The 21167-nt window shown below is 43.2% G+C and overlaps 1 long non-coding RNA gene across 1 annotated transcript; it reads left to right on the top strand.

The window, feature by feature from the left end:
• Positions 1-12623: 12623 nt before the first annotated feature.
• Positions 12624-20905, top strand: LOC109274538 (uncharacterized). Its single transcript, XR_002083662.2, has 2 exons — positions 12624-12810; positions 18346-20905. It is a non-coding gene; the product is annotated as an uncharacterized LOC109274538 (long non-coding RNA).
• Positions 20906-21167: the final 262 nt, after the last annotated feature.

Below are 21167 nucleotides of genomic sequence, written 5' to 3'. Positions count from 1 at the left end.
AATAAGCCCACATGCATTACTAACCACAATAAATGTAAATAGGTTAAACTCATAATTAAAAGACAGAGATTTCAGATAAGATTAAACATATATAGGTATATGTGATTACAATAGACATACTTAAAAATTTAGAGGATGCTTGAAAATTAAGATGTATAGAGAAGATATACTAGGCATTTACTGACCCAAAGGAAGGTAGTGTAGTGTTCTTACTAACAGACAAAACAGAATTTAGTATGAATAGCATTAGAATATTTAATTTAAAGAGGTTTATTTCATATTGATAATAGAAAACCCACCAATATGACACAACAATAGTTAATTTGTATGTACCTAACGATACAGCCTCAAAATACAAAAAAGTAACAACTGTCAAAACAAGAGGGAGTAATTGATAAGATTTGTGACAATGATGAAAGGTTTATACCAATCTCTCAGAAATGGATTGATCAGACATACAAGCAATAACTACAGATATACAAAAATAATCTTGATCTGGCAGAAAACATATAGAAGCTTGCTCTTCAGGGAACATACATTATTTTCAAGCACACATTGAATATTTACCAGAAAAGGATAATGTATTAGACCGTTAAGGAAGTCACAACATATTCCAAATAATAGCCATTATTCAAACCACATCCTCTGATCAAAATGAGATAAAATGAAATATCAGCAATAAAAAGAAAATTATTTCCCATGCATTTGGAAATGTTGAATAAAAAATCAAACTTCTACATCATGTATGAGTTGAACAGAAAAATCATAAGGAAATGATAAAATACGTAGAACTGAATTATAATGAAATCACTACACATAAAATCTTTGGAGATGCAGATAAATTCATATTTAGAGAATAGTCTCATGTGTGTTTATTAGGAAACAAAAAGTCCAAAAATAAGTGAGTTGAGTGTACAGTTTAAGAGACTACAAAAAGAAAAAACCCCTCTAACAGTCTCCTGTAAGAAGGACCTGATGTAGAAATAGTTGATGCAATTGGGTTCATTATTTGATTAAGCTTAAATCCACTGTGTTCTCCAAATTTATCAGAGTTTGGCATCGACTGAAACTGTAGAATTGAATATGGGTGTGATAAGGATTATTATATCTGTATCTGTCGAATATTCAATGATTGAAATTCTCCAAGGGATATTTTTATTTTGAAATAATTTCAAACTTACAGAAAAGTCACAAGATAGTACAAAGAGCCATTTGAGAATAAGTTACTGATGCTATGTCCCATTACTGCTGAATATTTTAGTGCATAAAGAAAAAAAAAGGATATGATTGTATATTACTCAATACAGCTATCAGAATCAGAAAATTATTACTGATACTGTCCATCTATAGACCCCATTCAATTTTGGTAATGTCCCGATAATGTCCTATATAGCAAAAGGATGCAGGATCATGTGTTGTATTTGGTTGTCATGTCTCTGTAATGACCTTAAGACTGAAGTAGGTCTGACTCTATCTGATGCTTCCTGGTGATTAGATTTAGGGTATGCATCTTGGTCAGGGATGTCACAGAAGTGGTGGCTCTTTTCATCTGCTTTCACACTGCATCAGTCTACTTGGGCTGCCACAACAAAATACCACAGACTGGGTGGCTTAAACAAGAGACATTTATATCTCACAGTTCTGGAATCTGGAAGCCCTAGATAAAAATTCTGGCTAATTTGGTTTCTGGTGAGGCCTTTCTTCCTGGCTTGCAGACAGCTGCCTCCTCACCGTGTCTTCACAGGTGGAGAGAGAGAGAGAGAATGTGATCTGGTGTCTCTCCCGTTGCTTATAAGGACGCAAATCCTATTAGATTAGGACTTTACCCTTATGACTTCATTTAACTTTTATCACTTTATTATAGGCCCTATCTCCAAATACAATCACATTGGGGGTTAGGGCTCAATTTTGTGTGTTTGTGTGGGGAACACAATTCAATCCATTACACGCAGGTTCAACATTTGTTCCCTAGACTATTGCACTCACCTCTTACCTGACTTCCCTGCCTAAATCTTCCACTTCACAGTCCATGACTCGTACTATCAAGTGATATTTAATTTTGATGTGCCCTGTTACTTGTTTTATAAACTTTTATCACTGGTAATTCTGTCAATTTTCTCCACTATAAAGTTCCCCTTCTTCTTTCGTAATTAATACATATTTTGGGGGGCAGTACTTGGAAACTATTTAAATGTCCCACTCTTCATGAAATATTTATTACAGGTTTTATTATCTACTGATGTTTTCTAGTTGACTTAATTATTACCATGACAGGCGCCAAGTGGTGATTTTCTAATTCTATTATTCCTTGTACATTCATTAGTTGACGTGCTACTTTAAAAGAGAGCTCTCTTTTATGCTCACTTATTTTTTATTGACAGCAGAATAAACTCTTGGGCTCTATTTTATTCAATGGATATAATCTATTCATATCTGTTCATATCATTATCTTATTGGTTCTCAAATGGTTTCTTATTTGGTCTTTCCGCAAAGTAATCAATGGTACTGGACTTGTTCTTTCACCATAAACAATTAGAACATTAGACAAAGCATGTAGAACAACAGTTTCAGATATTTGACAACAAGCAGAGGAGGGCTGTAATCACAAGAAGGAATGCGACAAATAATATGAGGTCTGTCATTACCTTAGTTTTCTTCCTGGAGTAAATTCATGATCCTGATGCAGGAGGGGGGAACTCAAGCTGAGCACAGCAGATTTGGTGATGTAAAGCAACAAAAGTCAGAGTTTATGGAGGACTGAGATGGTCAGAATTTGTGGAGCAGAGTACAAGAGAAAAGATAGCTGCACAAAGAACAATCTCCAGAAATCTTCAGAAGTTTCATAAGTCTTTGATTCAATGCTGATCTACATATTCACAGGGTGAGACAATGAAGCTGGGCAAAGTTTCCACGGAGACTCTAGTCTCCATGGGAGAAAAAACAATTACTGCAGAGTAGTAAACTAGAACACTACCAGAACTCATACAGAGCTGTGAATCATTCACCTCACAACCAACCAGAGTGGAGGGACTTTTTCAATACTGGGAGAATTCACTAGCAATTCCAGAATGGCCATGCCTTAAGAATAGAGCTACATGAGCCATAGCACTAAATCAACTCTAGACTGACTCTAACAAGTTTTTCTAACAAGTTTCTAGACAGTAATGCTCATTTGTAAGTGAATTATTTGCCTGCCAGAACAAAACTCAACACTCTTTGATAAAAGAAAGCAAAATCCACCCACACTACAATGTAACAATCGTGATATGCTGAATCTGGTTTAAAATGACAAGGCAGGTGTAAAAAGCAAGAAAAATGTGGCCCATAACCTGGAGAAAGAAAATTAATAGAGTCAGACTAAAAATTATATAGATAATGGAATTATGAGGCAAGGACTATACAGGAGCTCTTACAAATATGCTCAAGAATTTGAAGGAAGCATCAACATCATGAGAAGAGAAATAGAAATGATAAAAAAAAGAAACAAGTGGATATTCTAGAGCTCAAAAGTACAATTTACGTATTAAAAATTACATTAAAAGTATATCAGAAGCTGCAGAAGAAAAGATTGAAGACAGAGTCATATGAACAATCCAAAATGAAGAACAAAAAGTAAAAGGCTGAAACAAATGAACAGTGTCAGTGACCCATGACACAATAGTACACAGTCTAATATCTGTACAATTGTAGTTCAAGATAGAGAAGAGGGAGGCAATGGGGCAGAAAAAAAATATTTGTAGAAGTAAGAATAAAACTTTTCCCAAATTTGGTGAAAAACATGAAACCACATATCAATAAATCTCAGTGAATCCCAAGCAAGGTTAAAAAAAAGCATCAAATCATGTTATAATCAAATTTCTCAAAAAAATCTCAGTGAATCCCAAGCAAGATAAAAACAAACAAACAAACAAATACATCAAGTCATGTTATAATCAAATTTCTTAAAACCAGTGACAAGAGAAAAATCCTAAAAGCCTCCAGAGATAAAAGACATATAACATATAGACCAACAGACGTTAACAAAATGGCCTCTAGCTTCTTTCAGAAATAGTATAATCCAGATGATACTATAATTATATTTTTTCTTGTTTTTAAAGTAGGCTCCATGCCCAGTGTGGGGCTTGAACTCAGAACCCTGAGGTCAAGAGTTGCATGCTCTACTGACTGAGCCAGCCAGGCACCCCTATAATGACATCTTTAAAGTGTTAAAAGAAAAAAACCCACAAAATCCTGGCCACCTAGAATTTTATATCCAGCAAAAGTATCCTTCAAAAGTGAAGGTGAAATAAACAGACAAAAGCCAAGAAATATTGTTACCAGGAGATCTGTACTAACTACAATAAATATTAAACCATGTTTTTCAGGCTGAAGCAGGCTCCAGGCTCTGAGCTGTCAGCAGAGAGCCTGACACGGGGCTCAAACTCATGAACCGCAGGATCCTGATCTGAACTGAAGTCGGATACTTAACTGACTGAGCCACCCAGGCATCCTTCTCATTTACATTTTTAAGAAAAGATAATTATTTAAGTAAAAATAACAATATATTGTGGGACTCGTATATAGAAATGAAATGTGTGGCTGCAACAGCAAGAGAGCTGTTGGAGATATGTTAGTATCAAACTAGATGTCAAGAAAAGATATATTACCAAAGATAGGAGAGACATTTGTAAATTATAAATGCTGATTTATCAAAAAGATATAACAATTTTGAATGTGAATGGGTCTAGGAGCTCCTGGGTCGCTCAGTTGGTTAAGTGTCAGACTCTTAATTTTGGATTGGGTTGTGATCTCACGGTTTGTGGGATCAAGCCCTGTCAGTCTCTATGCTGACAGCATGGAGCCTGATTGGGATTCTCTCTCCCTCTTTCTCTGCCTCCTCCCTCAAAATAAATAAACATTAAAAAAAAATGTGTGTGGATCTAATGATAGAGCTTCCAAGTACATGAAGGAAAAATGGACAGACTCCAAATGAGAAATAGACACATCTTTAACTTTTGTTGAAGAGTTTCAACACTCTTCTCTCAGTAGTTGATAGAATAGAAAATAGATCAGTAAGCAAAAAACAAAGCAAAGCAAAACACAACACAACACACACACCCCAAAACCACACACACACAAACAAAAAAACCAAAAAAAGCCAAAAACTTGAACAGCACCATCAACCTACCTGACCTAAATGACACTTACAGACTATTTCACACAACTGGAGAAAAGAAAATATGCTTTTTTTGTTTGTTTGTTTTAAGTGGCTCACTCATCATGATGACCCATGTGCTGGGCCATAAAATAAGTCTGTATAACTCTAAAGAGTATATTCTCTGGCCACAATGACACTAAATGAGAAAGCAATTATAAAAATAAATCTGGAAAATCTCCAAATATTTGGAAATTAAACAACATACTTTTAAATAATCCATGGATCAAAGAAGAATTGTAAAGGAAATTAGACATGATTTTGCATAGAAATAAAATAAAACTAAACATATTAAAATCTGTGATGTTCATGTTTTTCAGAGGAAAATGTTTATCTTAAACGCATATATTAGAAAATAGGAAAGTTTTTAAATAAGTGATCTAAGGTTCCATCTTTAATGATTAGGAAAGGAATGGCAATTAAAACCTAAAATAAGTAGAAATGGGGAAATAAAAACATAAGGGCAACAATCAACAAGATAGCGAATGAAAAAACAATGAAGAAATTGATGAAATCCAAAGTTTATTCTTCACGGAATTTGATAGTTTGATAAATCTCTGGATTGATTGATCAAGTAAGATTCTATGAATGTTTACTAGAATCAGGAATAAAATAGGGAGTATCATTACAGATTCTTCAGACATTAAAAGTGTACTAAGGAACTCACGAAAATTATTATGTCAGTAATTTCATTAACTTAGATCAAATGGACACAACTTATCAAAATAGACACAAGAGAAAATAGAAAATGTTAATAATCCTATGTCTATTAAAATTGAATTAATAATTAAGACCTTCCCACAGTAGAACTTCATGCCCAGATGGTTTGACTGGTAAATTCTACCAAACATCTGATGGAGAAATAATAATACCAATATTATATTAAGTTTTTCAGAAAATAGAGGAAAAGTTGACATTTCTTAACTGATGTTGTGATGCCATGATACAAAGACAGTATGAAAAAAACACAGACTAATTTACCTTACAAGTATTGAGGGGGAAAAATCCTTAACAACATATTATCGAGTCAAATCCAGAAATAATCACCAGATACAGTTAATATGCAAGTTTGGTTTGGCAATCAAAACACAATCAATGTAAATCACAGTCTTAGCTGTAAAAAGGAGGAAGCTCATATGATTATCTCAATAGATGCACAAAAATAATTTGACAATATTTTCCAAGTATAGATTATAAAAACTATCAGAAAACCCAGAACAGAAGGAAACATTCTTAACATGATAAAAAGCATCTATGAAAAACATTCAGCTTACATCATTTAATAGTAAAAGACTAAATGCTTTTCCTCTAAGATCGGGAAAAAGCAAAGATGCCCATTCTCACAATTTCTTTTCACTGGCTAGAGATACTAGCTAGTGCAATAAGGTAAGAAAGCAAGATAAAAGGCATAAAGATGGCAGAGAAAGAAATAAGCCATCTTTACTTGCAGGTGATATAATTATGGGTGTAGGAAATCCTAACGCATCTGCAAAAAAAAAATGCTACAAGGTAAACAATTTTGCAAGGTTGCTTGATATAAGGTCAGTATGCAAAAATCTATTGTTTTCTTGTATACTAATAAGAATAATTGTCAACATGAAACAGGAATAATTAACAAAAGTGGTACTGACTGAAAACTGCAAAACACTTCTGAAGGAGACCTAAATATATGGAGAAGTATATTAGATAATGGAGAGATACGTTCTAAAACTAAGTGTTGTGGAGATACCTGAAAGGTTTTCTCCCCAACACTTCTGACACTAAATGTGTGGTGGTTCCCCACAGCAGTTCTCCAATTCTCTGACACCAGCCAGGTGTTCAAAGATTCAATTCAGTGATGACACCCAACCCTGGAGTTAGTGCAGACCCCACAGGTTAAAGGTGCTGTCTCATGCTCCCCAGTCAGATGCCAGCCACAAATGGGGTTCCCAGGCTACTTACATTTCTGCTGGGCTGAGTTCCCTTGACTTCTTCCCAATTGTGATAATTTGCTAGAATGGCCCACAAAGCTCTGGGGAGCACTTTACTCATGTTTACTGGTTTATTATAAAGGATACAACTCAGGAACAGTCAAATGGGAAAGATGCATAGGGTAAAGTATGGGGGAGGAGCTTCCATGCCCTCTCCAGGTGCACTGCCTTCCTAGTGCATTGATGTTTTCACCAACCAGAAAACTCCCCAAATCTTATTTAAGAGTTTTTAATGGAACTCAATCTCCATCCTCTGCCCACCTCCAGAGGTCAGTGGGTGGGGCTGAAAGTTCCAGCCCTGTTATCACTTAGTTTTTCTGATGACCAGTTCCATCCTGAGGCTAGCAAGGGAGCCCACCCCAAGTTCCTCATTGGCATAAACTCAGGTGTGATCAAAAGCAGTTTGTTATAAATACTAAAAGACACTCCCATCACTCAGGAAATTCCAAGGGTTTAGGAGCTCTGTGCCAAATCAGGAACAGAGATCCAGTGTACCTCTTATTATACTACAATATCATTTTTACCTAAGTGAATTTATAGACTTAACGTAATTCTAGTAAGTTTACCAGGTTTCCGAAAGAAATTGACAAACTGATTATAAAGTTTATATGGAAATACAAAAGACCTAGTGTAGCCAAAATAACTTTTAAAAAGTAGAGCAAATTTGGACAGCCTAAACTACTTAATTTCAACATTTAATGTTTAGTTATTATTGGGATACAGAGAAACAGAGAGACAGAGCTTGAGTGGGGGAGAAGCAGAGAGAGAGAGGGAGACACAGAATCTGAAGCGGGCTCCAGGCTCTGAGCTGCCAGCACAGAGCCTGATGTGGGGCTTGAACTCACCAACTATGAGATCATGACCTGAGCCAAAGTCAGACCCTTAACCAACTTAGCCACCCAGGTGCCCCCCTAATTTGAACGTTTATATTATAAAAATATAATATTCAAGTCAGTGTAAGATGAGAAATATAGATTAAAGGAACACAATCATAGATACATGATTAATTGATTTTTTTTTTTTAATTTTTTTTTTTCAACGTTTTTTATTTATTTTTGGGACAGAGAGAGACAGAGCATGAACGGGGGAGGGGCAGAGAGAGAGGGAGACACAGAATCGGAAACAGGCTCCAGGCTCCGAGCCATCAGCCCGGAGCCTGACGCGGGGCTCGAACTCACGGACCGCGAGATCGTGACCTGGCTGAAGTCGGACGCTTAACCGACTGCGCCACCCAGGCGCCCCTACATGATTAATTGATTTTTAATCAGGGGGCAAAGGTAATTTCATGGGAAGATAATCTGTTCAGCAAACGATCCTAGAACAACAGACTAGCCACATGGAAAAAATAAAGCTTGACTCCATCTCACAACGTTCACAAGAATGAACCTCAAATAGATCGTGTGCCTTAGCACAAAGTCTGAAATTATAGAACTTCTGAAAAAAACAGGACAATTTATTTCTGACCTTGGAGTTGGTAGTGGGTGCTCAGAACACAAACAGCACAAACGGTAAAATAAAATGTGATAAAATGAACTCCAAGAAAATGAAAACATTCTGATTTTCAAAAGATACCATTAAGAAAATGGAAAGCATGTTGGGGTGCCTGGGTGGCTTAGTCGGTTAAGTGACCAACTTCTGCTCAGGTCATGATCTCACAGCTTGTGAGTTCAAGCCCTGCGTTGGGCTCTGTGCTGATGGCTCAGAGCCTGGAGCCTGCTTTGGATTTTGTGTCTCCCTCTCTCTGCCCCTCCCCCACTCACACCACACTGTATCTCTCTCTCTTAAAAACAAAGAAACGTTAAAAATTAAAAAAAAAAAAAAAAAGAAAATGGAAAGCATGCTACTTATGGCAGTCTTTGCAACATGTGTGTTTGGCAAATAACTTGTATCCAGAATGATTCTTACAACTCAGTAAGACAAAGAGTCCAATACATATGTGTAAAAATTTGAACAGGCACTATATAAAAAAGTTCTATGTATGGCTAAAAAGGTCATGAAAAGATGCTCAAAACCATTAGCCAATAGGAAATTAAAATTAAGATCACCATGGGGTTTCTCTATATGCTTACTAGAATGGCTAAATGAAAAAGTCAAACATAACTAATAGTGGAGAAGATGTGGAACAGCTGAGACTCTCATACTTTGTTGGTGGGAATGTGAAATGGTACAATCATTTTGGGAAAACTGCAAAAATGTATTATAAAGTTAAATTGTACATTATCATATAACCCAGGAATTTTATTCCTATATATTACCTCAGAGAAATAAATACATATATCCACACAAAGACTTGCATATGAATATTCAAACAAGCTTTATTCATAATATCTAGAACCTGGAAACAACATAAATGTTCATAAATAGGTGAGTGGATAAACCAGTTATATTTTTCATAAATTAGAAATTACTCATCATTAGAAACGAACAAATTCCTGATATGCACAGCAATATGGATGAATCCCAAACACTTTATGTTAGTCTTATGTTAGAAGGCAGACACCAAAGAACACATACTGTTTGATTCCACTTATAAGAAGTTCTAGAAAAGGCAAAATTAATCTATGGTGACACAAATCAGATCAGTCATTTCTTGTGGGGCGGGATGAATTAAGAAAGGACTTGACAGAATTTTTGGGGTGGGAATGGTCTGTATCTTGATTAAAATACATGCATATATTTGTCAGAACTCATTGAGCTATAATTAAAATAGGTGCATTTTGTTGGATATAAGTTAAATCAGAATAAAGATGATTTTCAAATTCCTCAAAGTTGGTCAGTGTGTGTTTCTTGCATATTCCCATCTCTGGTTGGTCTCTGTTCTTGCATGTTCCCATCATGCCTTGAACACTTGGTCACTTTCTGGCAGAAGATGTTACACCTATATCTTGTCCTTTCACTGTCTCACCCATGGAATCATACACATCTCTAAGGACCTCTTGTTCTTTTGAGTGGAGAATGGTATTTAGAAACCAAGATCTGACACTAAGTGTGCTCATTGCTACTGGGTATCACTGTTTGCCGGTCCACTCAGTGGACAGACTCAAACACATGTTCATGTCTATAGTTACACCTCTCTATAGATATTGAAAACTATGCGTTCAGACCAACACTTCTGGTTCTAATCCAATCTGTTTCATGGTAGACCTTCAGTCTGGGGGCTTCTCTTTGACAGTCTTGAAGCTGATTACTATAATCAGCTGTTTCACCTCTGTGGGCCATTGGCTACCAGGTTCCCACTCTGAATATAAATCTGAGTCCTCTTGACTGGATAGTTGCTTCAGCATACCCTATGTGTGTCTGACAGGTTCCTGGAGATTCACTCTCTGTTATTGATTTTTATGTTGGTTATTGTTCTTTGTTTTCAAGTCATATATCAAATTCTGACTAACTTGAGCAAAAAGAACATTTATTGGAAGACCAAGAGGCTCACAGCATCTGAAGGAGTGCTGAAGAACCAGAATGGGAAACAAGAAGGAAATAGAGAGATTCTAGAGATAGAACAGGCAGAACCACATAGCCTTCTCATCAGAGCACCACCATAGGGGTGTGCCAGCTGCCACTGTTCTCTACCTTATGTTCCTCCACTTGGTAGGTGGCAGGTGAGCTCCGAGTGAGGCTCTGACAGTCTCTCTTGGGTCATGTACCCTTTCTTTGGCTGGATGAGGTCAGGCACCCTGGCTGATCACCTCCCCGACCAAGAGTATGCCATGGAAGTAGGGCATGGCTGATGGTAGGGAGAACTGGGTGTTTGGTGGGCAAAATAACAGATGTCCATGACACAAACCCTTTTATTTCCTGTACCCAGCACCTGGGATGCCCTTCGAATTTCTGGCTTGGCCTGAAGTTTCCACTCATCTTAAATCCCTCAATTACCCTGTGTATCATTGGTCTTCTTCAAGTTTCCTCTTTGTGAACACTCTGTTTACTTCCTATTAGCATTTCCACCTGTCTTGTTGCTTTACCTTTCTTTGCAGAACTCCTGTCCCTCCAAGAGTGCAAATATCAGTGTGTCTGGTACTCCTGTGTATTCTTAAAACTGAGAGCCATGATTGGCATGTAGTAGATGATCAACAGATAATCTGTTGAATAAATGAACCTTGAATAAGTGAATGGGTGGTTGTCTAGGGTCGCATTGCCTGTGACAGCAAAACTGGGCTTCTTACCCTGGTAGGTCTGACCCCAACATTCATGCTTTTCCAGCTGGATGCTGACTCCCATCTACTGAAGGGACAGACAAAAAAACAAGACAACACAAAACAAAACAAAAAAATAAGCCATACGAACAGGACAGACCAAACTCTCCCTCTCAAGAAAATATGCATTTATAACTTAACAGCCATGACTTGGCTGACTCTAGCTGGAAGAGTTAAATAAAAACGGGTAGAGGGGAAGCCAGTTAAACTTGTTTTCCTTTTTTTTTTTTTTTTTTTTTTTGCAAGAGGCCTAAGTTTTGCAGTCTGCAGAGCTATCTGTTGGGCTGGTGAGCCGGGACGACCGTGAAAAGAAACCAGAGAAGCTTGCTCACAAAAGACTGAAATCCTGGTATCTCTTTTGTTTTCACCCAAGTCTGCGGCCACTGACATTCCTCTTTTACACCACGGGTGGATAATAAGCCCCCTTCTCAGGAATCGAAATGCTCTTATACATTTTAATGTGACCTTAGCGAGCGCTTTTCAGAAATCACAGGCCCATCTGACTACACTTGAGGTTGAATTGAGCTAATGGTATTCACCTCATCTTTAGATGCAAAATTGGAAGGATAAAAAGACCTTGCTGTGAAGGGGGGGGGGTATGAAGGGAGGAGGGGGCGGATGGGTTGGGGGGGTGGGAGGGGGAAGCAGATTAGAGACACCGCTTAAAAATCTCATGATTGCGTGTTGATAACGAAATGTCTCCTCTTTCTAAAATCCCCCATGGGCTCGAGAGATGTCCTTACGCTTTCATTTTTAATGACAGCATCTTTTTATTCTTGGGCTTGGGGAAATTTGAATGTTGCTGCTTATGTGGCCAGGAGATACATTGACCTTTAGTAAATCTTATTTTAAAAAAAATCAGATGGAATAGTTACTGCAATATTCCAGCCCTGTAAGGTGTGAGAGAGAGAGAGAGAGAGAGAGAGAGAGAGAGAGAGAGAGAGAAGAGAAAGAGAGGAGATATAGAGAGAGCACTTTCTTCCCTTGTAATCAGATGTGGATTACATTTATTAAAGATTCTGTGTCTCCTTTTAAATAACTTGCAACTGTCTTTCTGAATTACAAGAAGCTAGTTGGAGACATGGCCCCCTTCTGATTTCGTCTTCAGATCACAGAGAAATCTTCTAAAATGGGAGGAAACCTGGTTCTTTTCTCTTGCCCTTTGGCTAAAACGTGGTTCTCGTTCACGCGCCCGGCCCTGAGGAGGTAGGAACCGGGGTGAGGCAGCCGAGGGGGTGGGGGAGCAGGGTGTGGTCAGGAAAGAAACTGACCTGCACTCGACTAAAACACACGTCCCCCCAAGACAGGCTCATTTCCAGTTTTGACGTGCCTGCCGTCTGTCAAAGACCCGGTGGGTGCTTCCCGCCACCCGGATTCATCTGCCTCCAGGACGGAGGGGCCCCTTGGGCAATCTGTCAGGGAGCACACCTGGTCTGCCCAAAGGAGACAGCAGGTAGGGAGGGGCTGGCTGAGCGGTGGGGGGAGCGGGTGAGTGGGAGCGTGGGGCCCCAGGTCGCCTGGTGAGGATCCCGCTCTCAGACAGGACCTCAAGCCTCCGGGCGTATCCGTCCAAGGGGGAGTGCAGAATTTGTCAGCATGGAAAGGGTGACAGATTGGGATGGTCTGGCCTTTTGGCTTTGCAGCTTCTGTCTGTGTTTATAGAATTGGATGCTTGGGCCTTCAGGCCCACAGCATTCTGACTTTAAAAGTGGGTGTGCTGACTCAGATACAGGTGGTGAATGGGATTATTATGATGATTTAAACACTTTTTTAAGACACGAGGATCTGGTTTCCTTCCGCTCGTTGCAACCATTAAGTTACTTTGGGGAAACACTCTTTTGGGGGGAGCGATGGCCCTCTGCGTGCCCATATCACAGCTATCCCTGTAAAAGGGAAATCCTGATGCCGGTTTCCAGTTCAAGTGGAATTTCTTACGCGAGTCTCTGTTTGGGGAGAGAAGGTGGCAATCCAGGGCCACTGTGTCAAGAGGCAGAATCATAGCGGAAGGTTGGGTATAACGGGATCTCTTAAAGCCAGAATTTACGAGCTCGGAATTCACCCACCTCAGCACAGCACTGCGTCATTTGCCGAGATATATGTAGGAAGAACCGTAGTTGTGATTTCCCCTTAGCTTGGGATTCATTCATTCATAAGGAAATTCCAGGTTGAGAGATGCTTTTGCCTAAAACGCTTGGGCATTTAACATGTCTGTTGAATGAATGGGTAAATGAATAAATGCACGAGTGAGTCACTGAGTGGGGTCTAGGGGGAGTGACAGTCATGCCGTGCTTGGGCATTTCATTGGATGCTGGAAATCGAGAGAATGAGCAACTTGCTAAGTGAGTGAAGGGGTGAGCAGGTGAATTTTAGGCTGCGGGGAAAGTGAGCCTGGCAGAGTGGGTGGTTTGTAAATCAAGTATGAAATGCCTGAGTTAAGTGCTTCATCCCAGCGTCTGGTGGCATGTCCCCAGCCCGTGGCAAAGCTGCGAGGACAGAATGTCGAATCAGTGCATGGTCTCCTTTCCCCAGAACAAGCCGAGGGGTGGGTGGGAGGTGGGTGATCGTCACTGACCCCTTCCTCCTGAGGAAGGGGCTGGGTCTCAGGGGTCAGGTGGCTAACAGAGTTGCCGTGCGGTAGAGGCAAACTTAAAGCGAGGTCTTGCTGACTCCAAATTGCGTGATTGTACCTCTGTTCTGGGATTTTCTCCTGTCCCCTTTGGAGCCTTTGTCCTCAGGGCTTGGCCCTGGTAGAAGGACGGGCTGGCTTCCTGCCTGAACAGCACACCTGTAGAGCTCACCGCCTGGCTTGGTGCTGGGAATCTTCTCCATACACGAGAGGTCCCACCCCTGCCCTCCAGGGCCTGAGAGCTTTCTTTCCATTGCGTGCCGAAAGCCCAAGGCAACCTGGCACCACTTCCCCAGCCTTGTCCTGACCAGTCCTCAAAAATGCAATCTTGAACGAGCACAGGCTGGGGTGGGGCCCTTGGTCAATTCCTTGGACCGAGGCCACCTCGCCTGAAGAATCCTTTGGGGTTGGATGCTCCTGCCAGGGGCCTCTGAGGCCGGCCTGGCTCCGCCTGACCTGGCCTGGCCACCTTGATGAGGTGGGGTGGGTGGGGAGCAGGGTGGGGCCGTGCTTAGCTGTGTCATGCGCGGGGGCTGACTTCCCCCACCACAGGAATGTGCTGACAGTCCTGATTTTAGCGTCCCCCAAACCTTCATCGGCAGTTCACAACTTAAACGTGCTCCCAGACTAGACGAACGATCGATCCTTTGTGCACCGTGGTTACTTTTAAGTCAGACTTACTGTGGTTGCATTTGGGGAGAAGGAGACAGTAGGGCCATAGCAAATGAGCTTAGGCTTCCAAATCAGCCAACCTGTGTTGAGCTGTGTGACCTTGGGCAATCGACTGTCCTTCTCTGAGCCTTAATTTTCTCTCTCTAATGAGGGTGTTAAGGATACCTAAGCTGCAGTGTCCTCTGAGGAACAGAGATCCTTATGTGGATGACTGGGGATGTAGTATACTGTGCAGGTATTTTGATTTGCAGAATTCTGTGTTTAATAATGGAAAAAAAAAATAAGAAGGGGAGGAGGAGCAGGAGAAGGAGGGTAGAGGAGAAAATAATCCTAGTTAACATTTCTTGAGTTCTTACCGTGTGCTATCCTAAGCTCTAAGCCCTTTACAAAATAATCTTGTAAAATCCTAAAGTTACTGTTATTGTCCCCACTTTCCAGTTAAGGGAATGGCTTTAGCAAGGGGAGATGATGGCGCTGTTAGATTTCCAATGGCCGTCCCCGGCTCTGTGTCTCACCCAATGATGAGTGTCTACCACGGAGAGGACACCTTGCCTAGGACCCTTTGGCAGAGTGCCGATGGACCCAGCAGACACAGTCAGAACCTGAGTACACTGGGCGTGGCATCCTTAGAAGCCTCCGGACGTGCTACCCCCGTGAATGTTGCTGGGGCTCTTGGCTAACTCTGGGGGGAGGGGGGTGGGCGCCAACGTGGGGCACCAGCAGCCACCAGATCTCCATGTGCCCTTGGAGAGATTTGACTATCAAATACATGTGCGCTGGGAAAATGACTTCAAACACAGGCCCCAGTGAAGGAAGGTGCTCTCTTGTATTTTGCCATAAATATTTGGAGCCGAAATCGTCTTTGAAGATAAAGATTGGGCTAGAAGCAAAGCTTGCCCTGGCCACGTTGCCCACAGTGGGAAACACTGATGGGGTGGGGTTGGGGGGGCGTTGGTGAATAGCCAGAGAGTGGAGCCTCCAGGTAGGCTGAGGACCGACTGGTTCTGGGGGCCTGCAGAAAAGCACCGCCAGCCTTGGCCTCCAGTGGGTGGGGAAGCCAGCTGGGCCTGACAGCCCCGTGACGCTGCAGTGACAGTCCTGGGAGAAGCCGGGACTTCGGAGCATGGGCGGGACTGGAAGGACTGTTCACTAGCTCTGACTTTGGTCAAGTCACTTAACCTCTCTGAACCTTCTTTTTCCTCATTTGTGAAGCGGGAGATAAAGTAAACCTCCTCTTGGCGAGGTCAAGTGTAACTAAGCTAATGCATGAAGTATTAGGTTGCTCTGTAAGTTCTTTTTAAACAGCTTTGTTGAGGTCTAATTCACATGCCATGCAATGAGTCCATGTAAAGTTTAGAACTTAATGGCTTTTAGTGTATTCACAAGTATGTACAACCACCACCACCATGAATTTTAGAACATTTCATCACTCAATATCACTGGCTCCCATCCACCTCTTGTCCGGCCCAGTAAACCACCCGTCTACTTTCTGTCTTTATAGATTTCCTTATTCTGGACTTTTTCATATAAATGGAATCATACATGTGGTCTTTTGTGGTTGGCTTCTTCCACTCCACATCATGTTTTCAAAGTCTGTCGATGCAGTGGCATGGATCAATACTTAATTCCTTTGTATGGCTAAATAATACTTCACTGAACGGACAGACTGCATTTTATTCATCCGTGAGGCATAGACAGATGGGCATTTGGGTTATTTCCACTTTTTGACTCTTATAAATAATGCTTCCCTTTAACATTTCTTTTTCATTGTTTATTTGTTTTTGAGACAGAGAGAGAGAGAGAGAGAGGGAGAGAGAGAGAGAGAGAATGAGCAGGGGAGGGGCAGAGAGAGAAGGAGACACAGAATCTGAAGCAGGCTCCAGGCTCCATGCTGTCAGCACACAGCCCGATGCAGGGCTTGAACTCACGAACTATGAGATCATGACCTGAGCTGAAGCCGGACGCTCAACCAGGTGCCCCTGAATCATGCTTCTCTTCACATTCTTGCTCATGTTTTAGTGGACGTGTGTTTCATTTCTCCTGGGTCGATACCTGGAAGTAGAATGGCTGGATCGTATGGTCTCTCTTCAATCGTTTGAGGAAGCGCCGGACTGTTTTCCAAAGTGGCTGCACCATTTTACATTCCTACCGGCATTGTGTGATGGCTCTCTACACGGCATTCAGATGAGCGTTCTGCACCCCCGGGACATCCAACAACCAGAATCAGAAACCCACGAAGCCTGGTGCCCGCAGTGGCCAGCCCCGTCCCTTGATCCGCATGGTGTGGTCCTCCCACACCTCCTTCACCTCTCCCACCTCCCCACGTGGTCCTGCCCGGTCAACCTTCCTTACTCACGTGGGTTTTTTTTTTTTTTTTTTGTCTCTGAAGGAGCCCCTTTGCTTCTGAGCTTTCCAAACCTGTCTGTCCACCTGCCTGGGTCCTTCCCAGGCTCCCACAGAGACTTCTACGTCTCTGTGGAGCTGTGACCTCCTTGGAGAGGGACCTTTGATTTCTCCCTTGCTGTATGCCTCCTGGCACCTGCACGGCCAGGGGCAGGAGCCCGTGCCAGCTTGGGCGGTGGAGAACTACTGTGCTTGGGTTCAGACGGACCAGGGTTCTGATCCTGGCCCTGGAATGGATGGCTGTGGGCTACCAGGCAGGTTCAGGTCCACCCTCATCCCAAACCAAACAGCAGCGACAACACAAAGGGGGTAATTACACCTTCCTCGGTCTGTCAGGTAGTAAATGTTTGTTGAATGTGTGCATAAATAAGTAAAACCAACATGTGGTGAGTAAAAAAAAAAAAAGGCGGTGCTTTGTTATTTCCCAGGGAGCTGTAGGCAACCCAGGCCTGTGTGTTCTGAGAGTATTTTCCTCTATTCCAGAAGCAATGGCCTATGTGGATGCTACGCACGATACCCCATTTTATGGATGTTAAAACCGAGGCTCCAAGAACTCCAGTGAAGGCTGCTCGTGTCACTGGGAAGCACTTAGACAACAAGCATTGAGCCAGATTTAGCAGTAGTTAGGAAAAAGGAAGGCCACCCTTCCCAAAATACGTCCCTAGAACTTGAATCCTGTAAGTCCCATAAGACGCCACGGATAAAAATACTCCTAAACTACCTGAGATTGAGGAACACTTTGCAAGGGATAGCCTATCTCAGGACTCTCTCAGTCAAAGGCTCCTCGTGGGTACCGTGCAGAAGGGCAGTGGGTAGCAATGACTGAGAAGGCCCCGGGGTGGGTTTCTAAAACGGTCCCTGTCCTCTCTGTTTAAGCAAGGGAAGTGCTCTTGGCTGAGAAAGAGCTAGCTTGTTTGGGGTGTGGGTAGGAGGGGAGTCTTTCTGCTAATGTGACCCCTGACTCTCTATACCCTGAACTGGGCGGGACAGACGGCTATCCTCCTGAGCTTATGGTTCTTACATGCAGGGAAGAAGAAACTGCGGGAGAAAAGCCAGCTGGCCTGCCGCTCGAGCTCCCCTCTCACTCATTCTAGAGCCCAGGCCTCCAAACTGCTGTAGCCTGACCCGCAGCTTTTGACTCCAGGAAGCTGAACCAACCCTTCACTGCCGGGGGGTGTGGGGCCCCGCTGCGGTGGCTTGCTCTTTTTTTGATTAAAATTAAAAATATATATATTTTATTTTATTTTTACTTCTTCCTTTTTTCTTTTTCTTTTTTTTTTTTTTTAGCAGTGGTTTGCTCTGGATTTCACATCCCCCCTCTCCTCCTGTCTGCACCCCGTCCTGGATACAGAATCACACAGCTCATTGGATGGAGAGAGCTAGGCTTCTACCCTGCCAGTGACTCCTGCCAGCATTGACTTCGGTGAGGGTCCCTCTTGGTCCCCAAGAATAAATGGTGCCTCGGTCGGGCACAGGGCTCTTCTTGGGAGCAACAGTGAGAGAGACGAAGCCCTTGTCGAAGCCCTACTGTGCTCCAGGCGCGCGCACACACACACACACACACACACACACACACACGCTAGCTCCTTCCACTCAAGGATCTTGGCCACATGCACAACGAGAGGGTGCTGAGGACCAGGGAGACAAAGGGACCCTGGCAAGGTCAGACCACAGAGCTGTTGGGATCGGAATGAAGGGCTTCCCGTTGGGGCGGCTGTGCACGCTCCACTAACCTGCACCACTGTATACAAAGTGCCACCTTCTTCAACCTCCGCTTTGGTCTGTGCCCAGGACCCGGTCCTAAGGAGGGGCCCAAGAGCTGAGGTCCTGCCCCCTGGACACAGATATCAGTCTGCTCCTTGAAAGAAAAGAAACAATTCCGCTGATCTCCACCTTTAAGGCGTGTCCCCAGAGGGTGAAGATGTTCCAGAGGTGTCTCTGTCTCACTGCCCCCCCCCGACTGTCCAAATAGCTTCTTGCTTCCAGTCCCCCTTGGGCCAATGAACCAATAACTTTCCAAAGCATGGAAGTGTTTCCCCCTCTGTCCCCACTGGCAAAATAATTATCACTGAAGATTAAGTGTCTTTCTTCTTCTTTTTTTGTTATCTGTCTTTATGTCTCATCCATTTACAAGACATCGCAGGCCCCAATTGTTGTGGTAAAAATATCCATAACATAAGATTTATCATTTTAACCGGTCCCCGTAAGTACACAAGTCAGTAACATAATCTGTTCTCACCATCCTGTATGGTCACCGATCATCGATCACCGCTAGCTGTCCCTAAAAGTTCTTCACCTTGCCTGATAGAAACTTAGTACCTGTGAATAATTGCCCCCAGCCCTCCTGCCCCCAGCCCCAGGGAGAATTCTTATTTACCGAATGCTTCACCCGCCCCCCGCCCCCCACCCACTATCCCTTTTTGGGGAGAATTTTTAAGTCAACACGGCAGCACACGTCCAACCTGGCTGAGTACGGAAGCTGCCTAGATTCTGGCCTCCGAAACCTAATTAGGAAAAAGGAAACTACAAACCAAGGATTCCCAAAGAAAGGAACCTGGGCGGCTGGAGTTACCTTCCTCCTGGAGGGTGGGGCCCGCCCCGGGGGGATGGAAAGCTGGATCCAGGTTTGTTTTTGAAATGTCTGGGCTGGGCTTGGCCTCCTGGCTCTCCTGGCCACAGCTGGGCGGCCCGTCTCCCCTTGCCACACAGACCGTGAACTATTTTCCCTCGATCTCTGTTCCAGCTGCCTCCCAGGCCCGGCAACCGGCTGCCCTCCCCCGTGCTGGGTGTGGGTGTGGGGTGGCAGGAGGCAGCACCCCCCCCCCCCCACCCCCCCAGGGGGGCAGGGGCAGGCCCGCTGCTTGGTTTGTTGGTTTTGATCCCAGGCTGCAGTTTGGCCAGGAGTAGAGAAGAAGAGGGAACAAAAGACACGAAACACAGATCTCTGGCCTCCGAGGGCAACCAAGAGGGAAAAGAAACGTACTTGGGCCTTGGGAATTAGCCCTGGACTCGAGCTTAGAACTTTCCAGCCCAGATAGGAGCTTCAAACCTTTGAGACTGAATTTCCCACTTGGTAAGAGAAGATAACTTGAGTGTCTCATCCTAGTTCATCGTTCTGCAGCAGGAACACGAGGCCGTGGGCCTCGAGCAGTGTTCGTCTCCTGAATGCGTGATCTTTGTCCGCCTGAAAACTCCCCTTCATCCCGCCGACCCCAGCTTCCGTAGCCCTTTCTCCGTGAGGCCGACCCAGAGGACCCCAGAAGTCAATCACTCCCATCTCTGTTCTATTCCAGCACCTCCTGCGATTTTCTGTATTATTGACAACCCCCTTCTGAAATTTATAGTTTTACGCCTCTGTTGGGCTGAGCTCGTCAAGGGCAGGCACGTTGCCGATTCATTCTTGCGTCCACACACGAAACGTGCTGGATAAACCTGAGATCCCCTTTGCGTTTTGGTGGCCCTGAGGTCCACTTCCCCTCTGCTGGGGCTCAGGGGAGGGCAGTGGGTGTGTCACTGGGCGTGGATCACGGGGAACTGACAGAGAATCTCTGCTTCCTCCTGTGAGTGACGGCCACCTCCATGTGCGGGAAGTGCCACTCTTTGGGGAACCTTGAAGGGAAAGTCTAGGGTCCTGACTGGTTCCAGGAGCGGGAAGGAGTGCTGCTGGAGGCTGGGGGCTGTCTTCTTCCAGAATATGGGGGAGCTTCTTTGAGCCACCCGAGTGGAGTCAGGCCCCTTGGCCCTGGAGGTCAGGTATTGGCACCTTGTCACGCCTGTTCAGTACCTGGCTGGGCCCAGCCTCTGAGATCTGTTTGTAAAAAATAATTATTTGCTTAAAACACGTGAAGTGGCCCTGTAATTTTAATTGGTTTAATTTAAATTTTAAACGTCGGATCTTCAACCTCTAATCACTTCGAAACTGAAGTGCTTTTCACCAAATGTGAAGTGCTTTGGGGTTGGAGATGATTATGCGTAGCTCAGAGGGAAAGAGAGGGGAGAGAAGGAGACAGACAGGAAGGAGGACGCAGAAAGGAAGGGTCAGAAAAGAAGAGAAAGGGATTATGGCAGAATGGAGCTGGGAAAACTTTGTCGTCAGCTTTCTCGTCGCT

The sequence above is a fragment of the Panthera pardus genome, unplaced genomic scaffold (assembly GCF_024362965.1).
Source record: "Panthera pardus isolate Hobbes unplaced genomic scaffold, ASM2436296v1 HiC_scaffold_24, whole genome shotgun sequence".
Classification (NCBI taxonomy): Eukaryota; Metazoa; Chordata; class Mammalia; order Carnivora; family Felidae; genus Panthera; species Panthera pardus.
The sequence above is the reverse complement of the archived record's forward strand: the minus strand, read 5'-3'. Positions and strand labels throughout refer to the sequence as shown.